The sequence below is a fragment of the Nerophis ophidion genome, linkage group LG03 (genome assembly GCF_033978795.1).
Source record: "Nerophis ophidion isolate RoL-2023_Sa linkage group LG03, RoL_Noph_v1.0, whole genome shotgun sequence".
NCBI classification, from domain to species: domain Eukaryota; kingdom Metazoa; phylum Chordata; class Actinopteri; order Syngnathiformes; family Syngnathidae; genus Nerophis; species Nerophis ophidion.
In genome coordinates this window covers 90678043-90695864 of record NC_084613.1, presented here as the reverse complement: position 1 = coordinate 90695864, position 17822 = coordinate 90678043, and the positions used below count along the sequence as shown (strand labels likewise).

The window sequence follows — 17822 nt, the reverse complement described above, 5'->3', positions numbered from 1 at the left end:
ATATATGTGTGTATGTATATGTATACACACACACACAGTGGGGCAAAAAAGTATTTAGTCAGCCACGGATTGTGCAAGTTCTCCCACTTAAAATGAAGACAGAGGTCTGTACTTTTCATCATAGGTACACTTCAACTGTGAGAGACAGAATGTGAAAAAAAATCAAGGAATTCACATTGTAGGAATTTTAAAGAATTTATTTGTAAATTATGGTGGAAAATAAGTATTTGGTCAATAACAACAATTCAACTCAATACTATAGGTCTTTACCAAGTTTGCACACACAGTAGCTGGTATTTTGGCCCATTCCTCTATGCAGATCTTCTCGAGAGCAGTGATGTTTTGGGGCTGTCGCCGAGCAACACAGACTTTCAACTCCCTCCACAGATTTTCTATGGGGTTGAGGTCTGGAGACTGGCTAGGCCACTCCAGGACTTTCAAATGCTTCTTACGGAGCCACTCCTTTGTTGCCCAGACGGTGTGTTTGGGATCATTGTAATGCTGGAAGACCCAACCACGTTTCATCTTCAAAGCTCTCACTGATGGAAGGAGGTTTTGGCTCAAAATGTCACGATACATGGCCCCATTCATTCTTTCCTTAACACGGATCAGTCGTCATGTCCCCTTAACAGAAATATAGCCCCAAAGCATGATGTTTCCACCCCCATGCTTCACAGTAGGTATGGTGTTCTCGGGATGCAACTCAGTATTCTTCTTCCTCCAAACACAACGAGTTGAGTTTATACCTTAAAGTTCTATTTTGGTTTCATCTGACCACATGACATTCTCCCAATCCTCTGCTGTATCATCCAAACTTCAGATACAGGCCTGCACATGCACTGGCTTAAGCAGGGGGCACGTCTGGCACTGCAGGATTTGATTCCCTGTCGGCGTAGTGTGTTACTGATGGTAACCTTTGTTAGTTTGGTCCCAGCTCTCTGCAGGTCATTCACCAGGTCCCCCGTGTGGTTCTGGGACTTTTGCTCACCGTTCTCATTATCATTTTGACCCCACGGAATGAGATCTTGCGTGGAGCCCCAGATGGAGGGAGATTATCAGTGGTCTTGTATGTCTACCCTGCCTTCCGCCCGATTGTAGCTGAGATAGGCGCCAGCGCCCCCGCGACCCCGAAAGGGAATAAGCGGTAGAAAATGGATGGATGTATGTCTTTCATTTTCTGATAATTGCTCCCATATTTGATTTTTTCACACCAAGCTGCTTGCCTAATATAGATTCACTCTTCCCAGTCTGGTGCAGGTCTACAATATTTTTTCCTGGTGTCCTTCGACAGCTCTTTGGTTTTGGCCATAGTGGAGTTTGGAGTCTGACTGTTTGAGGCTGTGGACAGATGTCTTTTATACAGATAACGAGTTCAAACAGGTTCCATTAATACAGGTAACAAGTGGAGGACAGAAGAGCTTCTTAAAGAAGAAGTTACAGGTCTGTAAGAGCCAGAGATCTTCCTTGTTTGAAGTGACCAAATACTTATTTTCCACCATAATTTACAAATAAATTATTTAAAATTCCTACAATGTGAATTCCTGTTTTTTTTTTTCACATTCTGTCTCTCACAGTTGAAGTGTACCTATGATGAAAATTACAGACCTCTGTCATCATTTTCAGTGGGAGAACTTGCACAATCGGTGGCTGACTAAATACTTTTTTGCCCCACTGTATACGTATGTATACATAGTTGAGGTTTCTGTGGTTTATCTGTTATACAGTTCTCAATACTGGGTAAAGCGAAATATATGTTAGGTCAGGAAACAACACAAGAGGCTATATCATCCCTACAAGCCTGTTTCACAAGTTTCCCTGCCCTTTATAAAATCCCCTGTCGAGCAGGGAAACCTGCGAAACAGGCTTGTAGGGATGATATAGCCTCTTGTATTTTTTCCTGACCTAACACACACACACATATACATATATATATATATATATATATATATATATATATATATATATATATATATATATATATATATATATTACATACAACAACAGACTATTAAGACAGGAGGACACATATGTTTGCAACATGAGCTGTGTAAACTAAATTGCTAGCCTTAGAGTCACATTTTAACGGCATGCTTGGTTAGCTCTCATGTCTGTAGAAGACTTACGGACAGTTGGCAGAGATCCAGGCTTAATTTTAAGAAGTGTAGCAAAGCTTTTTTTTTTTTTTAAATATAAATATTTTTTTTATGTAGTTGGACGTATACACAAGACAGGCGAATCTAGCTTTCATAGGCGGTGCATGGGGAAGGATGTTTTAGCTTCATAGCATCATGAAACGGTGTCTCTTCTCTTAAAAGTGGAGCGAACAATTAAGAGATATGGTAATTTTACTTGTGTTTGCAGCATGTGAAATAGCTACAGTATTGACTTAAAAAAAACAAAAACAGGTGTGGTGTTTATTTTGCAGCGTGATTGCGGAACTTAGCTGAGGTTGTGCACAATCAGTGCTTCTCAATTTGGATAGTCTTTCATGTGACATGTTTCACTACAGTTGGCAGTTTCTGTTCGGTATTGCATTTGCTTCGGGTTATTTGTTGTCCTTTTTTCCCCCCAGCCATCTCAAACGCAGCATGAGGGAAGTCGCTGGTTGTCACACCCTCCTAAATGCAACAGTCACATTTCTGTTTAGCAGAACTTGGATCAATCCAGCCTGCTATGATAATGTGTGTGCGTGTGTGTGTGTTGTATTTTCACCCTCCTTGAGACATCAACAAGGAAGAGAACCTTCCATATGAGGACAGGTGAACAAGTTAGGACCGAAATCATGGTCCCAATACGGAAAACCCTTGCATCTAATAGAGACTGTCTCATTTGCACCCCTGGTGGTGAAATCTATCCAAATTAGGGTTGTCCAAAAAGGAGGGATTTATCAAATTGACTGTTTTGTCGGTTTCAAAAGTGCTCCCCCTCTGGTCAACATATGAAAGAACAAGTGTGTGTAAACGTTTGAAATGCTCCCCCTCTGGCCAACAAGTTTGAGTAAGAAATGAATATGCGCCTCCTTCGGCCAAAATAATAAAATAAAATAAAATATATATATGTGTATGTATTGAGACATACTGTAATAACCAATAGCTGACTTTTTCTCATAATGTGTCGACTTTTTTTCTTAATTAAATTGGGAGCAATTTCTCATATTCTTTCTGTTTCTGTAATATTGCAGTATTTTCCCATGAAATTATTACTTTTTATGTAACATTATTACTTTTTAATGCAAAATGGTGACATTTGTCATATAAAATTTTGACTTATATCACAATATTGCCATTTCTTTTGTTCTTGTAAAATAGTGAAATTTTTGGAGTGAAATTATGACTTTGTCATAATTTTGCCAAGTAAAATTCCGATTATTCTTACAAAATTGCCAACATTTCAAAGTTTTGCGTTGTATGAAAGGAGAGAAGGTTAGCACTCCCCTGGACAAGGGTTGAAATGGCCCCTGTGGCCTGCAACACATACTGTATACGGTAAAGGCATTGCCACCTAATTCGTGGCATCTCTAAGTTTTTTTAAATTTTCCTGAAGGAATCAATAAAGTACTATCTATCTATCTATCTATCTATCTATCTTATCTATCTATCTATCTATCTATCTATCTATCTATCTATCTATCTATCTATCTATCTATCTATCCATCTGTTTTTTTTTAAATTGTGACTTTTGTCTTGTAAAATTCCAACTTTTATCATATCGCACACATGTTCAGTTTTTCTTGTAAAATTTCGACTTGCGTTGTGTAAAATTACGACTTTCGTTGTAGTACTGCCAACATTCAAAGTTTTTCTTGTGAAATTGTGAACTTTTTCTTGTGAAATTCCAACTCATTTTTCACAACAAGCTTTTTTGTATTTGCGTAGTATGTATGTATTATTAATGTTGTAAATACACATCTTTATACATCTAGAAAGGGTGATCCTAAAGAAGTAGGAATTGTTTGAGGTCTAAAGAAGGAAACAAATACAAGAGAGTGTGTGTGTGTGTGTGTTTTGATACCATGGGAGCGTGAACTTGACCAACCCGATTCACATTAGCTATGACGTCGCCTCAGTCGCTCTCTCTTCTTGATGGTTACACAAGGCCACTCCTTTTAATTTACAGTAAGACATCAATGTGCATGGTTATGAATCATTGCCTCAACCCTCATTCTAAGCTGCCTCGTAACGACTAGCTGTCTTCATCCGCACGTCGTAAACCTTGACTGAGTCGCTTCTCTCGTATTTGTGAAGACATTGAACCTCCAGTGTTCGTTCTTGAAAAATCCTTGACCTTTTGCCATTTATGCATCTGCTTCTTCTGCCGCTTGCTGCCTCTCAGCTGCAACTTATTTTTTCTATGAAAGCAAAAAGTGTAGGTTTGAAAGCTATAGGACCGATATTGGTCCTATAGCAGTCCTGCATCGCATTTCCTTGTGCATATCTGGACAGCAAGTTAACATCTAAATGTCCTCCAATAAGAAAACAAGGTTGGTTTTTTCTTCTCTTTTATAGGCTACTAAGAGCAAGCAGCTACACAACAGGTAATCAGACAATAGGACACAAGGTAGACATATGTATTAAGTGTACTTAATTGAACAATATTGCAGTCTAAAGTCACATTTGTCAAAGTAAATAAGTGTCACAAATTTCATAGTTGCATATTAGTTACAGATGCACAGTCTTCAAGGCAAAAGCGTTTTATAGTATCCAGTAACAAATGTGCGCGCATCATTGAACTTACTGCGTCATGAGTCTAACTTAATGACTTATTGTGGTCATTTGGTGTCACCCAAAGTACATAAAATCCTTTTTTTTCCCTCAAAACTGAACAGTGCAACTTTATAATTCAAGGAATACGTTTGGTTGAGCTGACCCACCTCAAAGCTATTTTATTTGGTACATGGTGTAATACGTTTGACCGGTAGATGGCCGTCAAACATAAGAGATAAGTGGAGCCTGCTCTATGATGGGTCTCAAGTAAACAACACAAGCATTTTAAATGTACAATTGAAAATATATAACATTACACACGGCGCTCAAAAATCTATCAAGATGTTTTAGTACGACTTTGTTAAGCTATGAAGCCGCACCGCTTGAAGGATTGTACTGTGCTTCAATATACAAGTATTTTTTTGGTGTGTGTATAAGGTAAGACATGTTATCTGGGGTTTTGTTTTGCAATATTATGCATAAGCAACTTTTATTACCTTCTGGTACCTGCTGATCTGTATTTGAGATCTGCGTGAATTCTGAAAGATTCTGCACCGAAGCCGTAGTCGTTAAGCTTCTTCTTTTCCTCTATCTTCTTGTTATGGGACATTCAACCTCCGCTGTTGCCATTTCTAATATAGAATAGTGTAAAGTTCTTACTTATATCAGTCAGTAAACTCAGATACATTTCCGGTGTTGTTTTTTCCGGATGAGGAGATGCTGCTCTGTTATTGATTTAAGTAAAGTCTGAAAGTCTTTAAAACAGTTAGCTCCATCTTTTGACACTTCTACCACTCCCGTCCTTGCACGCTACACCGCTTCAACAAAGATGACGGGGAGAAGACGCTGCCGAAGATCAGCCACGTAAATAAGACAGCCCACAAAACGGCGCATCCTCAAGCGACTGCCAGAAAGCGGCTTGAAGATGAGCTGTAAAACATAATCTATGCAACATTTTGACCAAAGAACCACTATTACATGGTTCAACCACTGTGCCGCGGCACACTAGTGTACCGTAAGATAAAATCTGGTGTGCAGTGGGAGAATATGTAATTTCACCTATTCGGGTTAAAAATATTTTTTTGCAAACCAGTAATAATAATCTGCAAATATGTCGTTGTTGAGTGTCGGTGCTGTCTAGAACTCGGCAGAGTAACCATGTAATACTCTTCCATATCAGTAGGTGGCATAAAGTAGCTAATTGCTTTGTAGATGTCGAGAACATGGTTTGTCATGATCACAATATGCAGACGACAGTTAAATTTTCTCAATGCCTGAAGGGCACAACATTGAGCATTCTCAGCTTGCATTCCCTTTGGCCCAACCACGCCCCTTGCATGTTTATGTAGGCTTCTCTGACGCAAAACGATACTACACAGCAACATTTTTCAAAAGAATATGGGGGCTACGGTGCCGAGTGATGCAATGCTTTGGTCAGCGACTGCATTTGGCTATAGGTGAGCGACTACAGCTTTATTTACACATGCAACACTTTGCTTGAGAACCTACAGTATATCTCCCCTTGTAGCGACTTTATCACTAATCCCCTCTGTTTATGTTGTTCAGTTCTGTAGCACAGCAGCTGCTGACTAACCTAGTATTGCAGCTTGTTGGCAAAAGAGTAGTTTCAAACTGAATAACAATAAGCCGCCTTCACCGCAGTAGGCGAGTAGAAGCTCCATCAGCCTGCGCACATGCGTGAAGCTATAAACCTAACGTTAACGAGCAAAACTAAGGAAAACTGCTTTGACATAGTAACAGCTAACTTATTACCTTATAAGAATAAGCAACATGTTACGTTATGACTTACAACAAAAATAATCAGGATACTCTCAATACCAGTTATCTAGCTATAAAACACTTAGGCAACCTTAATCAGTCTTCACGTTTTGTTTAAGATACCGGTATATACGGTATATCCCCATTCGGCCTAAAATTACCGGGATATCAGTTTTGATCCATATCGCCAAGCCCTACAGGTCTTTATGGTCTGTCTTGAAAACACAAGCTTGATCTGCCACCGTGTCATTTGGTGATAAAGGTCCCTTGTTTCTGTTCCTGAAGCCCCAGACTTGGGACCGATGATTCTATTTAAATCCCCTTGAGTCCAGTCAAAGTTTCCCCAACCCTCTTTTGATTTTAATTGTCTGTCCTTCGGGGAGTCTTGTACCGCCAATTGATTTATTTCTCTCATGGTTCCTGCTAATGGAGAGTGGCTGACTGCTGCTATTATTATTATAATCATTATTACTATTATTATTATAATGAAGCAAGTATGTGCAATTTCTCCCAAGAAAGCATGGAATGTCATCAGTGGGGTTGACAACAGATCCAAAACAATTTCAATTACTAGTAGTTCCTCTGGGGATTGTTAGCGAAGCATGATGTGATGAATGAGTCCTGATGGCTGCCAGCGCTAAAACATCTACCACAAATGATGATGAAAAAAAAAAAAAATATTACTTTGAAATGGTTACTACATCAGTTTCAAAGTTCATCTTATCAGGAGCACTGTGCTGCAAAAACGTCAAAGGTCTATGATGAAACAGAAGTGCTCTGCTGTTTTTAAGGCTCAACTAACAAAGCTAGTATGAATACTTATCTTATTCAACCATTTGTAACCTCATTTTACCTTCAATTTACCTATTGTTTTCTTCTACCTTCTATTTACCGTCTTTTTTTTTACAATCTATTACCTTCGACCTTGTTAACCATCTATTTACTTTCATTTACCTTCTATTTACCTTTTTAACATTTTTTTTATGTTGTATTGACCTTTTTTAGCTTCTAATTATATTTTCCCTTTAAATTACCTTATTGTACTTCTTATCTACATTATATGCATGTTTTTTTTTTAATTTTACTAATTTTACCATATTTCACCTTATATTTACCTTCTATCTTTCTTCTTTTACTTTATTTTCAATCAGTTTTTTTTTTGGTTTACCATTTCCCTTTCACGTAACTTGTTTTACCTTTTTTCATGGGGTACATATTTTATAAATCTTTGTTGTTTACATCCACTAAACAAATAATGGAAGCAAAATAAATAAATCAAACCACATTTCTAATCGAATTAATCAATTTATCCTTGAAGCCCTATTAAGGACCTACTTCAAAATGCTTTTCAAAGATTGTCTATTTCACAGGAGCATGTTGTATTTTTGAGGACCAACTGCAAAATCCTAGTCAATCATATATGACAGGTGCATGCACTGCAGCAATAACACTATCCTATTAATGACAGGGTCACTCTTAAGGATCTACTTTAAAAATAGCAGTCAAAGATCATTGGTATGACAGGACTCGAGCTGTTTTTAAAGAATCACGCGTCGTAGATCCTTTACATCAGTGGTCCCCAACCACCAGTCCGGGACCAGTACCGGTCCGTGACTCATTTGCTACCGGACCGCAGAGAAACATTAAATAATTTATAAATAACTGCATTTTCTCCGACTTAAGTTTCGCCTGTCCCAGTAGACCAGGGGTCGGCAAAAAAATACACCAAAAAATGTATTCTGGAGCCGCAAATAATTAAAAGCCTTATTTAATCCTTATGGTAAAGGCAACACATGGTGTATGTGTTTAAATTGGCTATTAACTATCAAAATGACTATGTTTCACAGGCTGACGCAAATCTTTGTTGATAGAAATGTTGAAATGTAATATTGATTCTACAAATTTTGTAACATTGGAAAACACTGGTCAAACAGAGGCTTCTCTGAGGGTGTGATCACTCCTGGAAATTTCTGGCTTAGAATGGTCGAAGGTATAGATGTGTTTGTCTAAGTTAAACGTAACGGCAGGCCGTGTTCTTCTAATAGATTTATTACAACTTTGGCTAGCTAGGTAATGTTTGTTGTGGTCTATAATAACATGTCACACAAACAACTATCAGACATGCAGCCAATATTACATACAGACAATGTGTCATGAGACATGCAAATATAAATTAAATACAGTAGGGACATAAGTAAAGGAAATTAAATGAGCCCAAATATAGCTACAAACGAGGCATAATGATGCAATATATACATGCAGCTAACCTAAATAGCATGTTAGCATTTATTAGCTTGCAGTCATGCACTGACCAAATATGCCTAATTAGAACTCCACACAAGTCAATAACATCTAAAAAGCTCACGTTTGTGCATTCACACACGGCATTAAACGTTTGTTGGACAAAATGGGACAAAAAAGGAGTGGCATAAAACAGATCTTACTGTGGTAGCGTCTGAGAAAGTTGTACATGTAAAAAAACAGCTACGGTGCGTTCAAGGACTGCAGAAATTAGTAGGACAAAACGACTCGTCAAATCCTCTCATCGGTGAAGCATGTTTAATATAAACAGAGTGATGTCTAATAATTAGGAAGGTTTGCGTCATGTTTGCTGTCTTACAGAAACAATATTAAAACAATTATTATTTTTTTCCACCATCTTTTCCATTTTCATACTTTTTTGAAAAAGCTCCAGGAAGCCACTAGGGCGGCGCTAAAGAGCCGCATGCGGCTCGAGAGCCGCGGGTTACCGACCCCCGCACTAGACAAAAAAAAAAAGACATATCAATAAGCTTGTTTATAGATGTACAATAAAAGTCCTCGTAGGAAGTTGCCATTTGTTAATAGATTTTTATTTATATATATATATATATATATATATTATATTATATTATATAGATTTGTTACATGATACAATGCACATTAATGAACATATAAAATATAAATGTAACAGATTGTAGCCAAAAACTTATATCCATCTGCATCTCATTGCAAAACAACAAGCCACTAATGGAGCATTATTGTGAGTTGTATTTTTCATGCACTTATTTTTGCTGCATTTTTATCTGGCACAAGTGGAAAGCCAGTCCCTTAAAATAATGCCTACATTAAACCGGTCCGTGGTGCAAAAAAGGTTGGGGGCCACTGCTCTATATGACAGGGGCACCCTTTTGGTTTTTGGCTTGACTTGGAAAAACACCATTCAAAGATCCTCCTGTATGAAAGGAGCACAGCATTGGGTTGAAGATAGCTAATACAAATTAAGAGCCCCATGCATATTCATCAGTGTGACTTTGCAGCGTCTCTTGTACTGCCGTCAAAATCTTTGAGACCGTTGGTGCCGACTGACCTTCACAGGAGCAGAGAGATTCTCTACGTGTCCGCCAAGCTTTTTTTTTTCATCTGCAGTTAATAGACGCTCCGAGTATTGATCGGCCTTAAAGGCGACCTGCACTGTCATGTGGAAATGTGGCCACTGTGTTTTGAAGAGATTCCCAGTGTCCACACCTTCTGACATCGATTCCCCTCATGCACAACACAGGTACGGGAAATGGAAACAGTATTTATAGATACACTCAAATTTTTTTTTTTTTGTAAATATAGCCTCCAAATGGGAGTCCATGTAAATTTATATGCATTATCATATTCCTTTTTAGTTGTCAAGAGTGTACTCTACGAACAATATACAGTGAAACCTCGATGTTTGAACATAATTAGTTCTTGAACTTGGTTTGTAAACCCCAAAAGTGTGTAGTGAAGCAGATTTCCCCATAACAATCCATGTAAACATGGATCATTTGTTCCAGCCTCGACACGAGTCCCTATTTTAGTAAAAAACTGTACACTATGTGTATACATACTATGATTGTGTGTATACAAATAGATATAAATATGTAATTATTTATTTATATATATATATATATATATATATATAATATGTTTATATATATATATATATATATATATATATATATATATGTGTGTGTGTGTGTATATATATGTATATATATATTAGATATATATGTATATATATATGCAGAGGTGGGTAGTAACGCGGTACATTTACTCCGTTACATTTACTTGAGTAACTTTCGGGAGGAATTGTACTTTTACGAGTAGTTTTTATGCAACATACTTTTACTTTTACTTGAGTATATTTATAGAGAAGAAACGCTACTTTTACTCCGTTCCATTTATCTACATTCAGCTCGCTACTCGCTACTTTTTTTTTATCGATCTATTAATGTTTGTTTTGGTTAATGACGGAGCTTCAAAGTAGAATCTACGCATGCCTGCGTTTCACCAATCACATGCAGTCACTGGTGACTTTGGACCAATCAAACAGAGCCAGGCGGTCACATGACCCGATTTATACAAGTTGAAAAACGTATTGGGGTGTTACCATTTAGTGGTCAATTGTACGGAATATGTACTGTACTGCGCAATCTAATAATAAAAGTTTCAATCAATTAATAAAAAGTGTAAAGGAAAAACGGCACTTTTTATTTCAACCGTACTTCCCGTCAAAAGCCTAAAGACTGATCGCACAGTTCCTGTCTTCACAATAAAAGTGCCACTCCATCGCACCTGCGTTAACAAAATAAGAGTCTCCGAAAGCCAGCGCAAACAAGCTAGCAAACTACGGAGTTTGCCGCCAATGTATTTCTTGTAAAGTGTATAAAAACGAATATGGAAGCTGGACAGATAAGATGCCAAAAACCAACGACTTTCATGTGGTATTAGACAGAAAAGAGGAACTTTTTTCTCCTCCATTTGAAAACGTGGACGTCTGAGTCCAATCAATGCAAGTCATCAGAATCAGGTAATACACCAATTTATATTCTTGTCTTCATGAACGATAGGAATCTATATGTTAAACATGCATGTATATTCATTAAAACACCTTCAACATGTGAACAAAAACGGCAAAATAAATAAATATAAATTATATACTGTATATATAAATGTATGTATGTGTATATCTATATATATATATCTATATATATCTTTTTTGTAGATATATATAGATATATATATATATAATTTGTGTGTGTATAAATGATGTGTGTGTATGTATGATATGTGTGTGTATGTATGATATGTGTGTGTATGTATATGTATATATGAGGTAGATCACCTCAACTTGGTCATTTACTAAGTAATTGATAAACGTTGAAAAACGTATTGGGGTGTTACCATTTAGTGGTCAATTGTACGGAATATGTACTGTACTTTGCAATTTACTAATACAAGTTTTAATCAATCAATCAAATCAATGAATGCCTACTGAGGCTATGGTGCTGTTAAGTTATTGTGGCTCAATGTGCCATTTTTTTAATTTTATTTTAATGTACTATTATTTAATATATATTATTGTTTTAGTTTCTTAAGAGATATTCCTGGCTCTGAATTTGCTCATTGCTATTTTTATGTTTTAGTGCATTATTTGTTGCCGTAATCAGGTTACTCATCAGTTACTCAGTACTTGAGTAGTTTTTTCACAACATACTTTTTACTTTTACTCAAGTAAATATTTGGGTGACTACTCCTTACTTTTACTTGAGTAATAAATCTCGAAAGTAACGGTACTCTTACTTGAGTACAATTTCTGGCTACTCTACCCACCTCTGTATATATGTATACATATATGTGTGTTTGTGTGTGTGTGTGTGTGTATATATATGTGTAGAAATGTGTGTGTATACAGTATATATATATATATATATATAGATATACATGAGTGTATGCATATATGTATTCACGTTTCGTCAAATACATATTACCGTTGTTACTCCTTGGGAAACCTGGGTAAAACACGGCACACTGACAAAGCGTAACCTATTGTTACTATAACAATCTACAAGGTTTAAAAAGTTTGCTTTTCTTTTTTCCCCTCTGTTTATCTCCTTTCTCTTGTAATTCAAGTTATCATTACATCTATGTAATGTTGCATTTGATACAATTGTATTGTTGATGATAGAGGTAATTATTGTTATAATTCAATCTCAATAGTGCTGTTTCTATTGGTGTTTTATTGCTTCATTTGTAGTGCAATAATGTCCATTGTCATTTCTGTGTTATTACTATCCACTTCACTAACTGTTGGTTTGATATCACTGTTCTTATCATATTTGCACATATCGTATTTGCTGATGTTGGTCTGTTTTGTCTCTTCGTCTTATCCCGGCTGTGTCCCTGCAATTTCCCCCTCTGTCTTCTTTTTTTTTGCTTCTTTCTATTCCCTCCTGCTGGCTGTGCCAATTATTAATATAAATCCATTTAATAAAATCTAATTCAAATAAGGCAGCAAGAGAAGTATACCACATTTCTCTTTTGTAAAGTAAATCTGTACAGCAAATAGGGGCATCTACATCAGCAATATGGTTTTCCTGATTACCCGGACAGGACAACAAAAAAAACCTTCACGAGCGCACTGCTGTTTTTAGATGGCGACATGGACAATACTGGAAACAGACTCATATGTCTCACACTAAAAGTATAGAGCGAAAGAGAAAACTAGCTGATGTTGCTTTCATTTTCTTAATACAGTGTCCATCAGCTGCTGTGACTGAGAGTTAATGAGGTGAGGAAACATGGAGCAGGCAATTTGTTGTGAACGTTGCCACTACTTGTTTATAAAGTCTTTAGTTTTTTTACTGGGATGCACAGGCGGCCTTTATTTAACTGCAAACGTTAACAGGGTTCAAATAACATAAATACTAGTTATAATGTTTTGTATTCTCATCGAATTGAACGCAGGCTGTGAAGATTGTGTATTCGATGTGAGAGGTGTCACTCCTGTTTATTTTTTTTGGCCAAACTGTTGCACTGAACCACTTCGTGTTGTTACAGAAGAACAAAGCGTGTTTATTAGACTTTATTTTCATTAGCCCATCTGCTTTGTGTTTTATATTGATATCAAAAAGTAAACACCATGTTTTTGTTACATTACTTGTATGCAGAGGTGGGTAGTAACGCGCAACATTTGCTCCGTTACATTTACTTGAGTAACTTTTGGGATAAATTGTACTTCTAATAATGCACAAAAACATTAAAATAGAAATGAGCAAATTCAGAGCCAGGAATATCTATTAAGCAACTAAAACAATAATACATATTAAATAATAGTACATTAAAATAAAAATAAAAAATGGCACATTGAGCCACAATAACTTAACAGCACCATAGCCTCAGTAGGCATTCATTGATTTGATTGATTGATCGATTGATTAAAACTGAAAAAATAGTACAATAGCAATAGGAGAGACTATTCATCCCTGAACACCATGGAGTTCATGTAGGCTTTATGATGCAGTTACATTATTATATTAACTATTAGAGACAGAAACTCTTCATTAAACATAATTTTGTTTTTTGCTGCTTCAACACAGCTCAATCAACACAGATAAAAGTCAAGTGAAATACCTTAGTTTTTATCTGTACGTCAATATTGCTTGTCTTTTTCTCAGACAGACAGGGCTTTGCTGTCCGTAACACACGCGCACGCACGCACACACACCGAACTGTGAGCTAACGTTACGCTAATAGCTCATTAACCTTCACCTCAAGGACTGTGAGCGAGCTTAGCTTCCGCTTGTTTCTAAGAACGTCAACGGGCTCATAGTGATGTTACTAGTAGTTGACTGTGAGGTGTTTATTATCATTTGAGGAGTGTCTCCTGCCTTACCTGCTAAAAACACCTTTCTGCTCGCTCCACGTTACATGCGCTCTGAACACGCACTGCTGATTGGATCTTACCGCTCTGCGTGTAACCAACCAGATGGTTCTGTGGGTGGGACAATGCTGGGTGCTGGAGAGACATACTTACAGAGGCAGACGCAGAATTAAGCAGAGCAGCTTGTTAAGACTTTTATTTTATTTTATTTTTTTTAAACTTTTGTTTAGGCGGTGGGTCTTTGTTGTTTAGGCGGCCGCCTTAACAACAAAGAGCTGCGTAAATCCCTGATATCACCACAGGTGATCCGTCGTACAATACCTTGGAGAGGCACAGTTACAACAAAGATGAACTATCAATCAATCAATCAATCAATCAATCAACCAAATTTTACTTATTTGGCCCTTAATCACAAATGTCTCAAAGGCCTGCAATAGCCACAATGACATCATTGGCTCAGATCCCACATCAGGGCAAGAAAAAACTCAACCCAATGAACACCGAGAAACCTTGGAAGGGACCGCAGATGTGACTGGCCAGGTGTGGCCCCCAGGTCTTGAGTTTGACAACTGTGGTCTATACAGTAGCCTTGTTAGTGAGAGCACTCCTGATAAAGACAGTTTATGAGGCAACTGTGAGTTAAATATACGTCAGTTGTATTATGGGCGAACAAACCAGCAATTGTCTAATTTGCAAGACACCCACGGTCTCTCTGCTTTGCTGCCTGCATGGATTTCCTCTATTGGTTCTTTTGCACCCTGCTATAATAATGTAACGTCTATAATGGTGCAGCGACGGAGTGCTTTGGCCGTGCAGCCGTGCACTTCTTGTCAAACCCACATGGCTATGCTCAACGTAAATCACTCAAGCTTCTTTTTAATACCAAACAAAACGAAAGCACTCTGAGAGCTCAGACCTCTGATCAAGTCTTGGCAAAATCCCAATCTCCGCCTGAAAAAAATATCTTGAAGAAACTATGGTTCTGCAAGAATCTCTGTCCTTTAAAATATTACTTAGATATTACTGTTTACATTTTTTATCTTTACAGGGTTTTTCCTAACCCTACAATGGAGAAAGAATAGGGCTATGACTAGGGATGTAATGATGTGAAAATGTCGGTTATTGTGATTAAACTAATCACGGATATCATTATCGTGGTATTGTTGAATGTGCTCAAAAAGTACTCACACAAAAACATTTTGACCATTTTTTTTAATAACCAAAATAAATATGCACTTTGTTACGAAACACACTATTTTGCATGTTTTGTGTTTCGTATGTGTTACTGATAGTGCGTTAGTCTTAGTATTGTATCTGTTTTAATGGCTAAGCTTTCATTGTTTTAAATATTGGTTTGTACTGTAGCACTGTAAGATTTAGTTATATTAAAACCCTGTAACAAATGAAATATATACTAACTCTCTGGAATTTTACAGCGGTTTATCATTATACCGTTTACCGTTACTTCTCTATAAGTGACTAAGGCTATTTGCATTAGGCAAATCAAATTAGGGGATTTATATAGGTTTGAGGGTAAATAACATTTGCATTTAAAATTCCAGTCGAATCTTCTGGCTCGGAACTTGGAAATTCTGAGTCTTGCTACAAATGGAACGCAACATAAAAGTCCAGATGACAAATGATTTGTGCATGCACGAACTGCTGCAATTCCCTCCTTGTGAGGTTCTTCACTCTGCTCGCAGCACCAGCTGACAGGCAGGACTAGTCACTGCTCATTGATGTCGCTTTCACCTCAGTCTCCAAGACTGAAAAAAGTCTCCAAGACACAAAAATTCTCCAATAACACGGGAATAAGTTTCCAGATTTGTCATGTGTTGCTGTTGACCAAAAAAAGTAGCCAAGTGGATTGCAAAATTACCAGATTTACGAATTTAAGGAAGGCACCACACAGTGTAAACCAAACAAAAGCAACCTAAGGTGGGTCTTTGCGTCATTTTTTTTTCATACACACCTCAGCCAAGTGTTGACACCTTGGCGACTTTCTTGCTGAATCCAAAATCTTATCAACTTAGTGATTTTTTTATCTGAAAAGCGACTTGCGACTAATCTAGCCACACATACACCTGATTAGTTCAGTTAAGTTAAAGTACCAATGATTGTCACACACACTAGGTGTGGTGAACTTTGTCCTCTGCACTTGACCCATCCCCTTGTTCACCCCCTGGGAGGTGAGGGGAACAGTGGCCATCAGCGGTGCCGCGCCCGGGAATCATTTTTGCTGATTTAACCCCCAATTCCAACCGTTGATGCTGAGTGCCAGGCAGGGAGGTAATGGGTCCCATTTTTATAGTCTTCGGTATGACTCGGGTCGGGGTTTGAACTCACGACCTACTGATCTCAGGCCACTGAGTAAGTCATGTATGTGTGTGGCATGCTCAGCCATTCCTTTTTCTCTTGTCCATAAAATGTGTATTTGTTGGTGAGAATTAGCATTTTAGAAGCGGCTTCGCACTTTGAATAGACAACACGTTCCATGTGGATTGCTTTCAAATTTGAGCCAAAATTTCTGGCAAGACACACGCCCTCCTGGAAACAAGGAATACGGAAATGTAACTGTAGAAATAACGGCCCCCGAGCCAATCCAATAATTGGGATTGCTATTGGATTCTTACTGCACTCCAATTACAACTAGAACCCCGCTTTGACAAGGTCCAGCTGAGTTTTTTTGTAGCAACATGTTCCTGACGCACAGCGTACGTCTATGTCAGACGAGTGTGATATTTGTAAGGATGACTTTCTGATCGACTTCCACCAGTCTATTACATTTCAGCAGGTTCTGTCTCTGGCATACGTACAGTAAGAGTTGCAACCCGCTCTCCACATTGGCCACCAGTCAGATAATTTCACATTTTGCTTATTTTCCTCTCAGCTGATGACAGATTATCTTCCAAGCTGCAACATAGTTGACACTCTCTGTCTGAATTCTTGAGCACTGCTTCTTAGCTCCTCTGAGAAAGGCTGTAATAAACACTGCAGAGCAGATAGTTGAGCACTTGACTATAGATGCCTTCCAGAGTGCCAAGTCTCTTAGTAAAGATTCACTGTTTAAGTGGGCTCCCCACCATTGGCGACTTGCATGCCAACCGTATCATAGCAACTGACTGTCTGCCATCTTTTCGTCTCGGCCCTGGTTAGCGAAGCTGTGCAGAAAGTTTTGTAATCATTGCCGCTTTCTTCGTTTTGCATCTTTCATATCATTACATGGAGACGTGGCCTGAGGGAAAACCATCTATCCCTGCTCCTTCCAGAGACACCGCTAACACTTCATCTTGGCAAAATAGAGCAGAATGAATGCAATCAAGACAACAAGGCCCACTTGTATCAGCAGTATTAACATCCTCTGGGACATGGCTACATAGAAACTCTCTTTTTCTGCATGTATTCAATGTTTAAAGTTAAAGGTGCTGTTTAAAACTTCCTCAAAGTAAAATTTTTCAAAGCAAAAATTTTTACACAAACACCACCGGCGAGCTTCTGTTACTATTGGTGGTCTAACAGGACACGTTTGTTTGACAACTTTCACAAATACAAAGTTTATGTGATCAGTTTTTTGAATAAAATGATTGGTGTTTACGGCTGTCACTCACAGTCACACCAACAGGAGGCGTGTGCACACTAGGGTTGTACGGTATACTGGTATTAGT

General features: G+C 37.8%; 1 protein-coding gene and 1 non-coding gene across 2 annotated transcripts in view; both read left to right on the top strand.

The window, feature by feature from the left end:
* LOC133550235 (lysophospholipid acyltransferase 2-like) overlaps positions 1 to 17822 on the top strand; it is a 111971-nt gene that overhangs the window by 2095 nt on the left and 92054 nt on the right. The window lies entirely within an intron of this gene.
* Positions 3401 to 3529, top strand: LOC133550259 (U6atac minor spliceosomal RNA). The gene has a single exon (XR_009806273.1). It is a non-coding gene; the product is annotated as a U6atac minor spliceosomal RNA (small nuclear RNA).